Here is a 16,860-nt window from a genome sequence, read left to right on the forward strand (position 1 = left end):
GTTTGCCAGGCAGCCAGGGCACCCGATAGGACAGGCGATGCACCTCTGAGGTGCCGGGTACGCACCAGCTGGAGAAACACCCCCTTAATGTGAGCATAGGCGCCCACAGACCCTTCTTGGGCGCAATCCAACCCACCCACCAATTAGCCCAGCCAAAATCTTCAGCAGGTCCCCCCGCCAAATTCCAGCACGAGACCCCTCTCTCATGAGGCCACAAGAGTATCAAAGCTGTACAGTCATTTCCTCCTACTCCTCCCCGCATCGTTCCTGAGTCTCTGAATCCTTCTCTGACCAGGAAGACATACCTTGCTTTCTGACCAACGCAGTTCATCAAATTCTCTTTTAGTTTAGTGCATTTCCTCCTACCGAAAAACATAACGTAGAAATACCACCAAACAGGCAGGACCACACACAGAGTTCTTATGAGATACATTTCCCATGAATATTGCTTAATCTAATAATTTTCCCTGTCTCAATACCATCAATTTCCCTCCTGATCAGTGCTACCCATCAGGAAGTATCTTCAGGTAATTAACATTTTTACATTTTTAATTATGAAATCTTTCCTGAGCTGGCGGGGTGTCAGAGATTAGACGCGTCAGGCATCGGTAGTGCTGGGATCTGAGGGGTCCTTCAATCTTGGAAAACCAACGTGGGCCTGAATTTGGGCCGCGGGCTGTGCCAATACGTCCCTCTAAAACGGGACTGGACATCAGCCCTGCAAGTGGAGAGAGCTCAGTAGAGGACTTAGTGCTTGGTGGCCAGCCTTGCTCCAAAAAATTTCATCCAAAAGCAAACGTGGCCTCTGTCAGCGTGCACCGGCGTTGGGACTTCAAGGCGACTGAGCGAACCAGGGCCTTCCAGCTCCCCTCCAGCAGGGCAGGACATAGGCAGACTCCCTTCTGGCTGCCAGGTCAAGGTTACCATCCAGACCCCGATCCTGCCGTTGAAGTCACACCTCAAACGTGTTCCTCCCTTAGTTCTGCTTCTTCTTCCCATCACAGCCCTCTTTGTCCTGCATTTTATTTAAAACTTGTATTTAATAATAACCCTTGCACGTATCAAAAAGTTCTGATTGGTCTCTAGTTCATATACTTCTACAGAAGACATGGGCACACGTTGAAACGTCAAAGACGGCCAGGAAATTAGGAGCCCAGTGGAAAGAAAAGCAGGACGGCAATCTGCCCACACACAGCCCCGTCTCCCGGACCCCCATGTTTCCAGGACAACGCGCCTGGACTTAACTTTATCTCAGGCCGCCTTGGCTTAGGCCAGTGTGGTTTTCTAAGCGATTTCCTCTACATCCTTAGGCTGGACATAACCACTCTGCGGAGAAGGGAAGCGGGGGATGCTCTGAGGCCACACAGGTCTGTCCAAGACCAGATCCTATGGAGGCGGGGCCGGGGTCACCCCACACACACTGCTGCCTTCTCTCCCTCCCGAGAGACATAATCCATGCCCCCCACAGGAAGCCTTCAGTCAGCGTTTCCTCCATCCGTCTTTTCTGTCACCAGCCAAATTACTCTGTCCAAGACACACACATGCCTTCCAATTTTCTCCACCTTTGCTCCCACTGTTCCGTTGGTCTCTCCAGGAGTGATGGAGATGTCCACTCTCTCTGACCTCACTTTCCAGGGATGAGGAGGCTGCTAAGGGCAGCCATAGGACCAGTCCTTAAGAATGCCTGTTTAAGACCAGTGGACGGTGAAACGAGACATACAGGCCTGTCAGAGGGAAAAAAGCTTTTTCTTAAGTTCTCTTGAAACGGGATGTTTCCCCCTAGTTTCGAAGATATTCAGATTGATCTGCTAGTGATATAAACCTGTTAAATAAAGCTAACAGGTAGGTAAGCTGACTTGATAATCTAAAGAGAAAAAAATTTAACTTGACTTTGTCCTGCCCTAAATAATCTCATCTGCTGAAGAGCGGAACTTGCCATCCCGGGCTTCATACAACTACCAGACAAGAATTGCGTTGTGTAGCCACTTATTGAATCCACAGCACAGAGAGTTTCAGGATCTCCGTGAAATAAAAGCACAGCGCTGGGTGTCCAATAGGTTCTACATAAATACACTGACTGGATGAAAGGAATATAAGACGATCCATCATAAATACTTTATAAAAATGCTCTCCTGGGACCTCCTTGGTGGCACAGTGGTTAAGAATCTGCCTGTCAATGCAGGGGACACGGGTTTGAGCCCTGGTCTGGGAAGATCCCACGTGCCGCGGAGCAACTAAGCCCATGCGCCACAACTACTGAGCCCACGTGCCACAACTACTGAAGCCTGCGCACCTAGAGCCCGTGCTCCGCAACGAGAAGCCACCGCAGTGAGAAGCCCCACAATGATGAGTAGCCCCCGCTTACCAGAACTAGAGAAAGCCCACGCGCAGCAACAAAGACCCAACGCAGCCATAAATAAATAAATAAATAAATTAATTAATTAATTATTTTTAAAAAGTTCTCCTAAGGTCCTCATTTTTATGTCAATGGTTGAGTTTCCTGGTTTGGGTATCAAGAAATACAACTGGTCCCCAAAATGTAGGACTCTCCAGAAACCGATTCACCAGTAAGAGCTGAATGTCTCTGGGAAGATACTGGTTTTGACCTACAACTCCCCAGAGTTAGAATTATTGAGCCACGTTTCAGGCAGTGACTTGGGGTTGCCTGGGACCGAGAAAGTGGGGAGATGCTCCTCGCAGAAGAAGGGGCAACGCACCTTTCAGGGTACGGCTTTTCAAGTAAGCAGCAAAGCTCCACACCCGGGACAGCCACTGGTATTTTCACTCACAATTTTTCAAAGTCTGAAAATCACGTACAACTGATGAAAGTCATGTGACTACCTTCTTCCAAAAAGTGTGCACCAATTTATCTATGAGCCCCTCAGGTTGAAAGAGGGAATAAAATAATCACGCACTATCTCGCTCTGAACATAGGCTGTGACTTTGGTTTTAACTTGGACTAAACTGCTAGACAAATGGATGCATGTGTCACAGCCAAGGGACCAAACCCTGCAAATCACAGCCCCTCTGTTTCATCCCCAGGGTCTAACCAGCTGGCCTCCTCACCTCTTCCCCTCACCAGGTTACCACCTTTTCTAAGGAGAAGCAGCGCTAGAAAATCACGGCACTTTCACAAAGATGCTGGAATCCCTAACGTGTGCAGGCAGATGACTTTGCTAGAACTAGCAGGCCGCAGCAGCTCGTTCACACAGTGCCCACCCTCAGGTTCAGAAAAAAAACAAGAAACAAGTCCGAACGCCATCAACTTGATTCTGTCCCTATCAACCTTTTCTGCTCAAGGCCCAAATTTCAAGGAGAGAAAAATATATGCAGTTAAAGTAAACAAAGCTATTTGAACAATACCTGCCTTCCTAAGAAGTAACATTTAATCTGGTGTTTTAAAAGATGATACTTGCAAATATGGCTAAGCCATGGATTCAATTCTGTTCAACTACTGGTGTGAAATTTTAATCAAAAAACTAGAGAGCTCATTCAAAAAAGAAATTAGTGAAAAAACTTTGGTCGTCTCTCATCAGTGAAAACTGATTTAGTTATGCAAATTACTGCTATGAATATTAAACCACTGATGAAAGGTTTTTAATGAAGGGATCTTTTGTTTTGGAAATGCAAGGGTATATGCTTTAATTTCTTGCTAATTTACTGTTCTTTGATAATGTTCACATTTTCCCCAAAGTGGCTTTGCTGATGGGTTTAATACTGTGAATAGAACTACAGACCAACAATACTGGTTTTGACAAGGCTTCCCTTGTGTAACTATACATCGTGATTTGCGGCCCCTAATGCACAATTCTATTAGGGTGAATTTTGTCTACAGGGCTTTCCCTGAAATGAATTCTCATTTTAATGTTAGCCTCCTGCAGTTTTTAATTTTTAATCTGTAATATGAAATTGCAAATTTTACAAACATCATTTGAAAAAGCCACTAGGACAGAACCAAGTGCCAAAGTTTACATATTGCCTAATTAGACCGTTATGAGCGGCAGCTTATCAATGTCACGCCAAAGATCATCAAAAAATCCAATTACTAATTTGAAAAACACATATATTTATAGGTTCATTTTGTTTAATTTGCATCCAGTTAGCCCAATAATTGTTTTAAAATTGTATTAAGGCTGATAATTTTGGTTTAGCTGGTAACGTACCTGAACGGCAAAGGTGGTGCCCTGTTGCCCACCGCTGAGTGGCAGTGGCTCGCGTGGCACAGCCATGGGGGACAAGGAGGTCTCCCAGCTCGGAAGGCTGTGGTCCTCAGGTACTCAACAGAGAAATCTTTTCAGAATGGAAAGACTCGAAGCACCTTGCCAAGGTTCCAGCGAGCCCAGCCCCAGAATTCTCCAGAGGATTAAGAGTAAGTGGAAAAGGAGAGGAAGCAGCAAAGGAGGGGCACGGGAGGGTCCCCCAGAGAAAGGTGGGCAGAAATCTCTAGTCCAGGGAGCCGGTCTGAGTCATTCGAGAAAACCAAGAGCAGCTTCTTCAGACTTCTCTATTAAGGAAAATGTCAACGGGCACAAAAGTGAAGAGGGCAGTGATGTGAACCCCGGGTCCCACCATCCAGCTTCAATATTCAGCAACTCATGGCCAGTCCTGTTGCCTGGGGGAGCCCCACCGGCCCCCCTCCTCCCCTTATTACTGGGGAGCAGATCCTGGACAGCCTGGCCATCCAACTGGAGATATTTGGGATCCATCTTGAAAGAGTCGGTCTTTTTGTACCTATAACATTAACAAGAATTCCCTAATAGCATTACATAGCCAATCAGAGCCCCACCTTCCCATCGTCCCGGAAATCTCCTGGATGATAACTTTTTACAGTTTGAGTCAAAATGCAAATAAGTTTCACATGCTGTTAACTGGCTGGTGCATTTCTTAAGCCTCTTTTAATTTCTAAATTCTCTCCCCTCCCCTCCTCCTGTCTCCATCTTTATCTCTCATCAATTTCTTTATCTATTACAGAAGCCAGTCGCTTAACCCATCGCGTTCCCCTCAGTCTGCACTGGGCTGATTGCTTTCCTGTGGGTCCCCTTTACACAGTCCTCCATCCCCTGTATTTCTTGGGAGTTGGTAGTTGAATCTTCAGCATCTGTGGAGTTTGACTATTTTTGCAAGACTACTTCATAGGTGGAGCATGTATTTCTCCCAAGAGTTACATAAAGGTAGGACTTTTTTTGTTTGTTTCTTATTACCAAAGGAATATTCAACCTAAGCACTAAAAATAATTTAAAAGAAGAAAACATGCAGTAGGATATGTCTTTCCAGATAGTTTGCTGTCTATATATGTTATATTTTTCTTGTATTGTTTTCCATAAAATGGGATCATCCGACACATTCTTGTTTTAGAAAGTGTGTTTTCTTCACTTAACAAAATACCATGTACATTGCTTGTCAAATCACTGAACTCTCCTTAAGCTGTTACGGGTGGTCTTTTTAATTCTTCATTTTATTAGATCAGCTTCTCAAAATAATCTGGAGTTTGGGGTAGAATTTCTGTGTCAGACTCAAAATGTTGTACACACTTTAAAGAAAAATCTCCTAATTCATTTATTCCACATGCCAGCTTTTAAATTAATACACGTGATCATTCCTTTTGAGTGTGAATAATGTTATCTTACAAATTATAAGCAAATAAGTGATCTAAGATTCGTGTTTTCCCCTCACATAAAATCCAGATCCTGCCTTAACTGTTGGCAGCCAAAAGTTCCCTGAATCATGGAGCCGTGGCCCATGACCACGCCCCCCATGTGGGATTCCCTACAGCCCAAGCTGCACAGGGAGACCCTCATTAGCTTTAATTCCTGCTTTTCCCTTGGACTTTCTTGCTCTACCTTCTCTCTCCCTGAGGCCAGCCCTCCGCGTCCAGGCTCAGAGCCTGGAAATTTGTGGGTCCCAAAGAACAGTACAGGGGAGATTCCAGGCAGAGACCCAGAGGGAGCTTTGCTTTAAGGGGGGCAGAAAGTGAAACCATCATGGACTGTAAGGGCCACCTAAGTTGACTAATTTCATTCTCACAGCTTCCCTGAGAAGCAGGCTTTATTTACCCTTTCACAGGTGAGGAAAATGAGGTTCAGAGAGGTTCAGCAATTCACAAGAGGCCACACAGCTCACGGCAGAGCCAGAACTGCAACCTGGTCAGCCTCATTCCAAAGCCCGTTCCTTTCCAATGAGCAGGTGTATTTACCCACATCCCTTACATCATATTCTAACCTATACAGGACAGACCAAGAATCACTGAGATATACTTTGAGATTTTTAATGAATTATGATTAAATACCTGTCAGCTCATTTAATCACCACAATTCTGCCATTATTCTAAGGGATTTTTTCTTTCCTTTCTTTCCTTTCTTTCCTTTCTTTCTTTCTTTCTTCCTTTCTTTCTTTCCTTCCTTCTTCCTTCCTCCCTCCGTTTCTTTCTTTTTTCTTTCTTTCTTTCCTTTCTTTTTCCTCCCTTCCTTCCTTCATCCTTCCTCCCTCCCTTCCTTCCTTTCTTTCTTTCCTTCTTTCCTTCTCCCTCCCTCCCTCCCTCTCTCTCTCTCTCTCTTTCTTCCTTCTTTCCTTCCTTCTCTCTACCTCTGGTAGAAGGAGTGAGTGGTGGGGTGGGACGTCTCTGTCCTCCAGCATGGAGGGTGGGGCTGGGAGAGCCGGCCAGAGACAAGGGAGGAGCAGAAATTCCATCTCGTCTCCTTCCTGTTTTTACACGTGTATCTTTCTTTCTTCCTCTGTTTCCTTTCTCCTCACAGTTTGCAAGGGAGCCCGCAAGCCAGCCCGGCGCAGGTGAGGTGGCGGCCGAGCACCCTAAGAGACAAAACTGGGAAGATCGCTGGTAACCAGAGTTGGCTCAGCCCGAAATGCCGTGCCGAGAAGAGAGGCTTTATCTCCCGGTTACTGGGGCGCCGTGCGGCATCTAGACTTTCTGAGGAGGAAAGTGACGGGCAAAAGTTGCGCTTTAAAAGGCTTAGTCTGGCAGCTCTGATCATGCCTCACGCAATGGAAGAAAGACAAGGGGTTGGAAGGAGAGAAAAGAGAGGGGTTGGAAAGAGGCCTGTGGCACTGTCTAGACCCGCAGCTGTGAGGGCGGGTGACAGCTGGCAGGGTGACAGCGGGATGAGAGGGAGAGACTGCAAATGCAGAGAGGCCCCTCCCAAGGGGTCTCCAAGGTGGAACGGGGGCTCCAAGGCTGGGGTCTGCTTCCTGTCCCCTCACTCACCTCACCCCCTTCAAGACACACCCCTGCTTTTATTGGTTTGAATAAAGGGCTTTATAGATAAAGCAAAAAATTTTTTAACCACATCAAGATTTGACGATGGGAACCTGGGGTCCAGAGAGAACAAAAACTGCCGTCCCCTCTGAGACAGCTGGTGTGGAACATTCTAGAACACCAGGCCGGAGAGGCCAAGGTCGTCCAGAGGTTCGGACACCAATGTTCTTGCTCATTTCTTTAACCATCATGGTTTGTGGACCCACCAGGCACCCACCTGTGCTCAGGGCTAACAGGAAAGAGGTACGCTGTGCAAACCCTAAAAGGGCAATCACCAGTACAAACCAAGGACTGCAGAAGCTAAAGAAGATCACGCAGGAGAAAAGGAACCTGAGAATTAGGAGTAGGTTCTGCAAGAGGATAAAGGAGAAAGCAGGGGGTGGAATGGGGGGCTGAGCATGGTTTTAACTAACTTGTGCTAGCCTCATTTCACTTTTCTATGTTTCTTCTATTTTCTATTTTTCTATCTGTGAATTTGCAGGACCTGAAGGGGGAATAGTGTCCGTAAGCCTGATGGCTCTAATCGAGGAAGCCCACTCAGTGGTCCTCCTACTTCACCTGGAGAGGCAATAGCTGCACACGTGGCAGGAGGGGGCTCACCCGGCAGGCCCACCCCAGTGATCCCCACTGTAAGGTCAGCTGTGTGTCTCCTGGACCCAGGAGACAGAGACCTTCCTTCAGGGAGCCAGCAAGGGGTTCACACTGATTTACTGTTCGGCGTTGAAACTAATAACTTTTGTTTTTAATAATGACGTTTGCCAAGCTCTGAAAAACCCTGGCTGTGATTTAGCTGCTGTAAAAAGGCAGAAGGTAAAGAGCCCCCAGACTCTCAGTTGCCTGAGAGCAAATTATAAAATCACTGTCTTAGGACTTCCCTGGTGGCACAGCGGTTAAGAATCCACCTGCCAATGCAGGGGACGCGCGTTCGAGCTCTGGTCCAGGAAGATCCCACATGCCGCGGACCAACTAAGCCCGTGCGCCACAACTACGGAGCCTGCGCTCTAGAGCCTGCGAGGCACAACTACTGAGCCCATGTGCCACAACTACTGAAGCCCGAGTGCCTAGAGCCCGTGCTCCGCAACAAGAGAAGCCACCACAATGAGAAGCCCGCACACTGCAACGAAGAGTAGCCCCCACTCGCCGCAACTAGAGAAAGCCCTCGCACAGCTATGAAGACCCAACACAGCCAAAAATAAAATTAATTAATTAATTATTTTAAAAAGTCACTGTCTGTGTTTACAGAGGAGATGGCCTCCGTAGAAGTGGCATAATGATGAAGAGATAACTGCTGAAGTCATTCAACCTCAGCTGCACCTCACCTGAGAGCTCCCAGTCTAAAATGAATGCTGCCTTCAGCTTACCAGAGGTTTCCTGTTGCAAAACAAAGGGGTTTCTACTCTGGAAGGGGAGACACCGCTCCCTCCGTTACACAGCCCTCACCCAGACAGGCAACCATTCAGGTAATGGCCTCGTCCTTCATCATCTCCTGCTTTGGTATTACACCCATCACCCAAGCAATTAGGAGCAAGTCGGAGCCAATCACGGAGAGCGAGAAATGTAGACTTTTATGAACAAGGAGGAGGCCGCATGGCTTCTGAAATGGAAGGTCACTTCCATAACAAATGATGATTCTGCCTGCCTCTGGCCCCAGGGGTGATCTGTAGGATCAACTCCTGACCTGTGAAATCCAGAGTCAGGCCAAAGTGGGGCCTTGAATGGGCCAGAGTCTGGGACGGGAACAAGGAAGTGGGCCTGGCAGACAGACAGCTGACAGCAGCACCTCAGGTTTATTTGCCCTCATCTGGTTTTGAAGAAAAGGGAAAGGCCATGATGGGATAGCAAGACAAGAGACGTGTGGGGAATAAAGAAAATGACACAAAGTCTGGCTCTGGAGGAAGTTCAAAGTCAAGCTTTTGCATATTTTAAGGCTCAAAAACAAAACAAAAATTCTAGATGTTAAAATAAGATCCTTGAAAAAATTGGTAAGTTGGACTTCATTAAAATTAAAAACTTCTGCTCTGCAAAAGACACTGTCAAGGGAACCAGAAGGCGAAACACAGACAGGGAGAAAATACTTGCAAAAACATATCTGATAAAGGACTGGTATCCAAGCATACAAAAAAACCTCTTAAATCTCAACAATAAGAAAATGAACAACTTCATTTAAAAATAGGCAAAAAACGTGAACAGAAAGAAGATATTCAAATGGTAAAGAAGTATATGAAAAGATGTTCAACATCATATGTCACTTGGGAACTGCAAATTAAAACAACAAGATGTGGGCTTCCCTGGTGGTGCAGTGGTTAAGAATCCACCTGCCAATGCAGGGGACATGGGTTCGAGTCCTGGTCCGGGAAGATCCCACATGCCAGGGAGCAACTAAGCCCGTGCGCCACAACTACTGAGCCGGCACTCTAGAGCCCGTGAGCCACAACTACTGAGCACACATGCCACAACTACTGAAGCCCGTGCGCCTAGAGCCTGTGCTCCGCAACAAGAGAAGCCATGGCAATGAGAAGCCCACGCACCGCAACGAAGAGTAGCCCCCGCTCGCTGCAACTAGAGAAAGCCCGCGCGCAGCAACGAAGACCCAACACAGCCAAAAAATAAATAAATAAAACAAAAATCTTTTTTACAAAACCAACAAGATGCCATATATACCTAATGGCTGGCTAAAATCCCAAACATTGACAACTCCAAGTACTGACAAGAATATGAAACTACAGGAACAAACTCTCATTCATTGCCGGTGGGAATGCAAAGCAGTTGAGCTACTTTTAGAAGACAGTTTAGCAGCTTCTTACAAAACTAAACATACTCTTATCGTCTGATCCAGCAACCATGCTCCTTGGTATTTCCTCAAATGAGTTGAAAACTTATGCCCACACAAAAACCTGCACATGAAAGTTTACAGCAGCTTTGTTTATAATTGCCAGTACGTGGAAGCAACCAAGATGTCCTTCCATAGGTGAATGGATAAACAAACTGTGACATCCATGCAATGGAATATCGGTGACAAAAAGACACGAGCCATCAAGCCATGAAAAGACATGGAGGAAACTTAAAATGCATGTTGCTAAGAGAAAAGAATCTGTATGAATCCAACTACATGACATTCTGGAAAAGGAAACACTAGGAAGACAGTAAAAAGACAACGGTTTCCAGTGATTCCGGAGTTTGAGGGAAGGATGAATGGATGGAGCACGTGGGAATTTTAGGGCAGTGAAACTATTCTATATGATACTGATGGCCACACCTTTGTCAAAACACATAAAATGTACAACACGAAGAGTGAAGCTTAATGTAAACTATAAACTTTAGTTAATAATAATGTATCAAGATTCGCTATCAGTTGTATCAAAGGTATTGCATCAACGCAAGACGTTAATAATAGGGGATACTGGGCTGGGGGGAGGGGTGTTGAGGGGGTATATGGGAAACTATACTTTCCACTCAATTTTTTCTGTAGACCCCAAAATATTCATAAAATATAAAGTCTATTAATATTTTAAAGAGGCTAGGTGTGAGAACAAAATTGGAATTCAAAGTATGGAGATGTGAACTTGAATTTTTTTTCACTGTAAGCTTGTCACAATGGAAGGGGCAAGTGGTACTAAGGAAAGTCAAAATCCACCAGGAGGCACTGGTGTTAAAAATTCAGAGACATCTACAGGGACACAAAATTAGAAAAGTTTACTGGGTTTGTTAACAAGGAAGGAGAGCCATCTCTGAGAATGGGTTTCTGTTAGTCAAAGGCTGACATGGGGGCTGGAGGGTTAAAAAAGGAATGACTGTGGGCAGTGAGTGAAGTGTGTGAGCAGACCTTCAAAAAACTTTCCAACTAACTCAATACCATTGAGAGGACTAATGATAAATGAAGGGAGATTCCAAGATTCTGGAATGACGACTGAAAACTGCTAAGATGTCAATCCTCTCAAAATTATTATAAACTCAGTGCAGAATAACCAAGACACCCTTGAAGAAGAATAAACCTGGAGGACATACATTACCAGAAATAAAGAGATCCAAAACAAAAACAAAACAAACAAATATATATATATATATTTAGGGCAAAGTGATGCATCAATGCAGAGGAGAAAGGATAGTGCTAGGTCAACTGGATGTCCATTGGGGAAAAATGGAAAAATATATTTATTTATATATATATTATTCATATTAGATATTTATATATAATACATATTATATTTTATAATATTTATATTTTTTATATATCTTTATATAAATACTATATATATATATATATATATAGTACACACACATACTCCTATCTCAAACCATTCACAAAAACCAATGCTAGATGGATTGCAGACTAAGGTAAAATAAAACTTTCAGGGGAAAACTTAGGAGAACATTTTTGCGAACTTACAGGAGGCAAGGATTTCTTAAACAAGACCCCCAAAATACTACAAAGAAAAATCATTAAACAGGACTGTGTTACAATTAAAATTAAAATAAGAAACATCATTAAGAGAATGAAAAGCCAACCCACAGAGCAGAAGATTACACGTGTATATATACATATATGTGTATACATGTATGTCTGCCTTTATCTATATCACAAAGTACTGACATTCTGAATATATTTTTAAACACAAATTCTTCAGAAAAAGACAATCCAATGGAAAATTGGGCTAAAGACTTGAGCAGAGACTTCACAAAAGAGAACAGCCAAAGGCCTTCAAAAATATGACAGTGTGCTGAATGTCATCATTCGACAGGGAAATACGTTGAAAACACAGTGAGGTCACGGTGACACCCATCAGAAGGGCTCAGATACAGGTGAGGGTGTGGAGCTGTCCAGGTGCTGCTGGTGGCTGTGAAAATTGGTACAAACACTTCGGAAAATGTTGCGTCAGCCAGCGTCTGCTAAAGGAAGCATAGACTTTTATGCCTGCTAGCAATTTCCCTCTTAAATACATACCCAACAGAAATGAGGACATGTGCCCCAAAAGGCACGCACGAGAATGTTCGCAGCCTGCAGCAAGCCCACAGGAGCCACCATCAGAAATGACCCACTGTCATCAACAAGGGGATTGACAAAGACAATGTGATCTCATCATACAAAGGAACATCACTCTGCAACGAGAATTACAGACCTACAGCTGCAGATGGAGAGAGAGGGGTTTCGTTTTACACGAGGACAAAAGTTAAAAAATAAAAGCCTCTCACACAGGTGTGAAGAAAAGGAAAGACGACTGCAAGAACATTTTGGAAAAGCTGGAGGCAGGTGGACACGTGGTAACTGACTGAGCAGTCCCTGAAAGTTGAACTTGGGCAGAGAAGGCCAAAAGCTACCCTGGTTTACCCAGACAACCCAAGAGGCTGGGGCACTGGTGGCACAAGGGCCTCTGGGAGCAGAGGGAGGGGTTTCAAGGGTGGGAGGGGTATTGAACGCAGGTCACAAGGCAGCGAGAGTCCCCGTCCCACTCTGCTTACCAGGACACTGTCCCTCCCCCTCCAGGGGAGGCCAGAGGTCCATAACAGAGGTCCCTGGGCCAGCGGTCACTGGACACAGATGAGGATGGGAGTTCCTGTAGGAACAGAGGGGTTAAGTGCACACAGCCCACAGATGCCGAGATGCCAGCCTTTCTCCCACTGGGCAGCAAGGCCTGTCGCCTCCAGGCAGGGGACACAGGGAATATCCTCTGGGGGATCCGACTGTAACCAAAAGTGGGATCCAGCCGCTCGCCCCTCAAAAACCAATAAAGAGGCCAGGTTGGTGGAAAGGAAAGTTTGCTTTATTTTGGAAGCCAGCAACCATGGGGGAGGGCTGAGTCGCCCCTGCTGACAATCGGGGCAAGAGCTTTCATAGCCTGAGGAAGGGGGCTCCACGCAGAAACAGCACAGGCAGCTCAGACGGTCATGTTGAAATTGGTCATCAGTTTCATCTTGATCAGCATAATCTTGATTGTTTTAAGTATCAATATAATTAATCTTCAGTCCAGAGTCGGTTTGTTCCCATTTCCTTGAGGCCAGTTCTCGGAACTGTGGCAGCTTATGTCATGGCTACAGTCTGGTCATCATGGAGTTAACTTCCTCCACCTGGTGAGGGTTTCAGTATCTCTAAGACAGCTCGCAGGATACGGCTCAGAATATGTTCTATAGCCCTTGAGGAGGAACTAAAGGTCCTTGACTTTGCTTAATGACTAAACTATTATTGTTCTGTCCTGTATGACTGCTTTTCTTTGCTTCTGCATTTTCTCACTTCTCTGATTAAACTTATTCTTCGGCTAGTTTTTCCACAGACAAAAGGCAGGTGGAGGACATGGGGGGCAAGGACCACAGGGTCCTGCTCTGTTTCACGACCACCCGTGAGGAAAGACCTACAGACCTTGACATGGGGTCGGAGCTACAACCCACCACCCGGGTGACCCAGCCCACGGCCCAGCTCCCAGCCCACAGCCCCAGAACTCAGAGATGCCATGGGCATTTTGTCATGTGTGTATAAAGGTGAGCAGACAGGAACCAGTAGAGGAAAGCAGATCACCCAGGAAAGAGTGACCAAAACAAATGGACAGAACGAAGCCTGTTGAGGGAGACTGAGACTGTGTGTGAAGAAGGGAAAAGCTTTCCTTAATGTCCCCGGAGAGAGGAGACCAGAGCTCACAACCGTATAACATAGACAGAGATCATGAAAAGGAATGTTTGGAGAACAGAAGAGAGTTATTGGCAACTCAGAATATTATAAGAAAGATGGAAAAAAGTCAACGAAAAGATTGGGGCGCGAAATCAAAGAAATCTCAAGAGCAAAAAAAATTGGTTAACAGGAGAGAAAGAATAAGAAAATTAAAGAATCATCCCAGGAGGTCAAATATCCAAATAATGGGAGTTTCCAGACAGAAAGAACTGTGAAGGCCAAGGGGAAGAAATTAGCTAACAAATCATCCTCGAAAATGTCCCAGGTCACAAAATTCTGGATGAAAGGGGCTTACGAGAAGCCCAAATACAACTGATGAAGCTGGACCCATAGGAACATACATTATGGTGAAAATTCAGAGCTCTGAGGACAAACAAAGGATCCTTCAAACTTCCAGAGAGGAAGAGGCAAAAGGAAAAAGAGGCCCGTCTAAGGATCCAGAACCTGGGCGGCTTCAGGATTCTGGGCAACAACCCAGGAGCCAAAGACGGTGGACAGAAGCCACCAAAGTTCTCAAGGGAAATTATTTCCTACCTAGAAATGCAGTAAGTGTAAGGTGAAATAATGATGTTTTTCAGACCCAGGCTTCCCATGAGCCTTTCTTAGCAGATGACCAGCAGGAGTACTTCAGAGTTAGAAAGAAAGAAAAAAGCGTTTCTGGAACACAGGTTTTAGGAGCAAACGGTGCAGACTGGACGGCCCAGGACGGGAGCTCTGGGAGAGGTTTTCCTCAAGAAGGAAACTTGAGAGAAGGGAAGGCACCCAGAGGCCTCGAGGGTTAACACAAACGACCTCGTGATGAATGCACCACACTGAGCGATTGGGAGAGAAAATTAAAGAAAACTGACTCCTGGAAAAACAAAACAAAAAAATGTGCAATAAACAGTGACCATAATTTACTACGTGGTTGAGCTTCAAACAGCATTTATGTAGTTGTGATGGCGGACACGGCTCTAATCAGAATTGCAGGGTAAGTATAGGAAGTGGACGGGTGGACATAAGGGTATGAGTGTGTATGGTAGGCGTAGAGGTAGGGACAGGTGTGCATTCTCGTCTTCACAGAGAAAAGACCATGCTTAAAACTGAGACACCCAGGAGGAGTCGTGCCAGCACGGAATACATCGGTACAATGCACAAGGGATGACCTCGGGGGGAGGTGTCATGGGAGAGAGGTGACTTAGACAGGGGAGCTCTGAGTTGGGGATGTGTGCCTTTCAACAAACCTTGTAAAACTATTCTGTTTTTTTAAATCAGGTCCGTGTACAACTTTGATTTCTTTTAAAAAAATTTAAATTGTTGTTTCATGAGCTGCGTAACCACTGCAACGTAGTACACTTATGATTATAACCCTCTACAAAAGAACCTTCCTCATGGAGTTTTTGTAAAGATAAAATGAGATGATCCCAGTAAAGACCTTAGCAGATGCCTGACACAGATTTCACACTCAATAAATGCCGGTCTTTTCGTTCTTTCTTTCTTTATTTCTTAACTTCCAGGAGGACAGGGTGCTAGCCAGGCCAGCTCCAGGGCTAGTCCAGGGACTGCTGGGGAAAGGGTGAAGGCGCCTCAGCACATGAAAAACACCCCCTGGCCCCCTTAAGTTGAGCCAAGGCCACCAATCATAGGTTCTCCAGTGTTTCAGCAACCAAAGACCCAGAGACTTCTCCCTATCCGGCCACAGCTCTACAGGCAGTGAGTGCTAGCAGGAATATGAATTGCCTCTAAAGTAAAAGAATGTAAAGCTGGAGAGTGTGAGGTAGTTACTGGCTTTCCCTAATTAAAAAAAAAAAAAATGTGTAGTTTAATTAGAACATACACAATGTAATTAGCATAAAGCAACACACGTCTGTGAGCACAGTTTTTTGACAGTGATAGCTGGATAGATCTACGGCCCATTTAGAAGGGAAACTGCACTCAAGCCTTGCTGAATTCCAAGTCAACTTAGACCATGTTGGACCACGGTAGATAACACACAGGAGCAATGCAAGTAAATCACTCCTAGAAAGCTAAAGGCAGTAGAGTTGTGAAGCTGTGCCTGTAGGGTTTCCCCACCATAAACAGGAAGACATCATCATCAGCAAGACATCATCGGGTCATGGTGATCCAAAATTCAACTAGGAAACAAACTCCTCAAACAAACAATGGGTTACCCTGCTTTATGTAAATCAAATCATCTTGGTTTGTGAACCCTGTGATATTTTATGAAATAAATGTACGTGATGGCTCCGTAACATCTGGAGCCCATGTTACGTTCCTGCATCTGTAAGAAACACACATTGCCCAGGTTATAAATAAGGTCATGAGTAGGTATTGCGAAAATACCTGCAAACCAGGGTTAAAAAGCTATTAGGAAAATTTTCCATCAAGTTGCAAGTTTCATCAACTGAAGCTAATCTTCGGATTCCTTAGATGACTGCAATCATTATTTCACAAGTCGATCTCAGTCGCACGTGTGATTGCCAAGTGTCGAGTTAGTCACCACAGGCTCCCCCCTGCAACAAGGAGTCACAGACCCACAAGAAAGGCCTCTGCTCTCCTGTCGGTGGGCTCCTGGGGACCACAGACGTAGCCCCCTCCCCGCTGAATCCCATGTCCCCTCCTCAAGCCGGATCACAGTGTTTCCCAAAGTCATCTGACCAGGGGACCCTTTTTCAAATGCAGTCTTTTGGGACTCTGTGCCACAGAACACACTTTGAGAAACAGCATCCGGATTCACTCATGCTGTAAACCTTGAGTGTGTTAGACATTGCCAAAGCCAAAATGAGCACGACACAATTCCCGACCTCAAGAAAGTGAATTAATAAAATCAGGTGCCTCCCCATGAAAAGATGTTCAACATCGCTAGTTATTAGAGAAATGCAAATCAAAACTACAACAAGGTACCACCTCACACGGGTCAGAATGGCCATCATTAAAAAGTCTCCAAATAACA

The 16,860-nt window shown here is 45.2% G+C and overlaps 1 long non-coding RNA gene across 1 annotated transcript in view; it reads right to left on the reverse strand.

The window, feature by feature from the left end:
- Positions 1–16,860, reverse strand: part of LOC130705003 (uncharacterized) — a 138,175-nt gene that overhangs the window by 115,549 nt on the left and 5,766 nt on the right. The window lies entirely within an intron of this gene.

Source organism: Balaenoptera acutorostrata, chromosome 16 (assembly GCF_949987535.1).
Source record: "Balaenoptera acutorostrata chromosome 16, mBalAcu1.1, whole genome shotgun sequence".
Lineage (NCBI taxonomy): Eukaryota > Metazoa > Chordata > Mammalia > Artiodactyla > Balaenopteridae > Balaenoptera > Balaenoptera acutorostrata.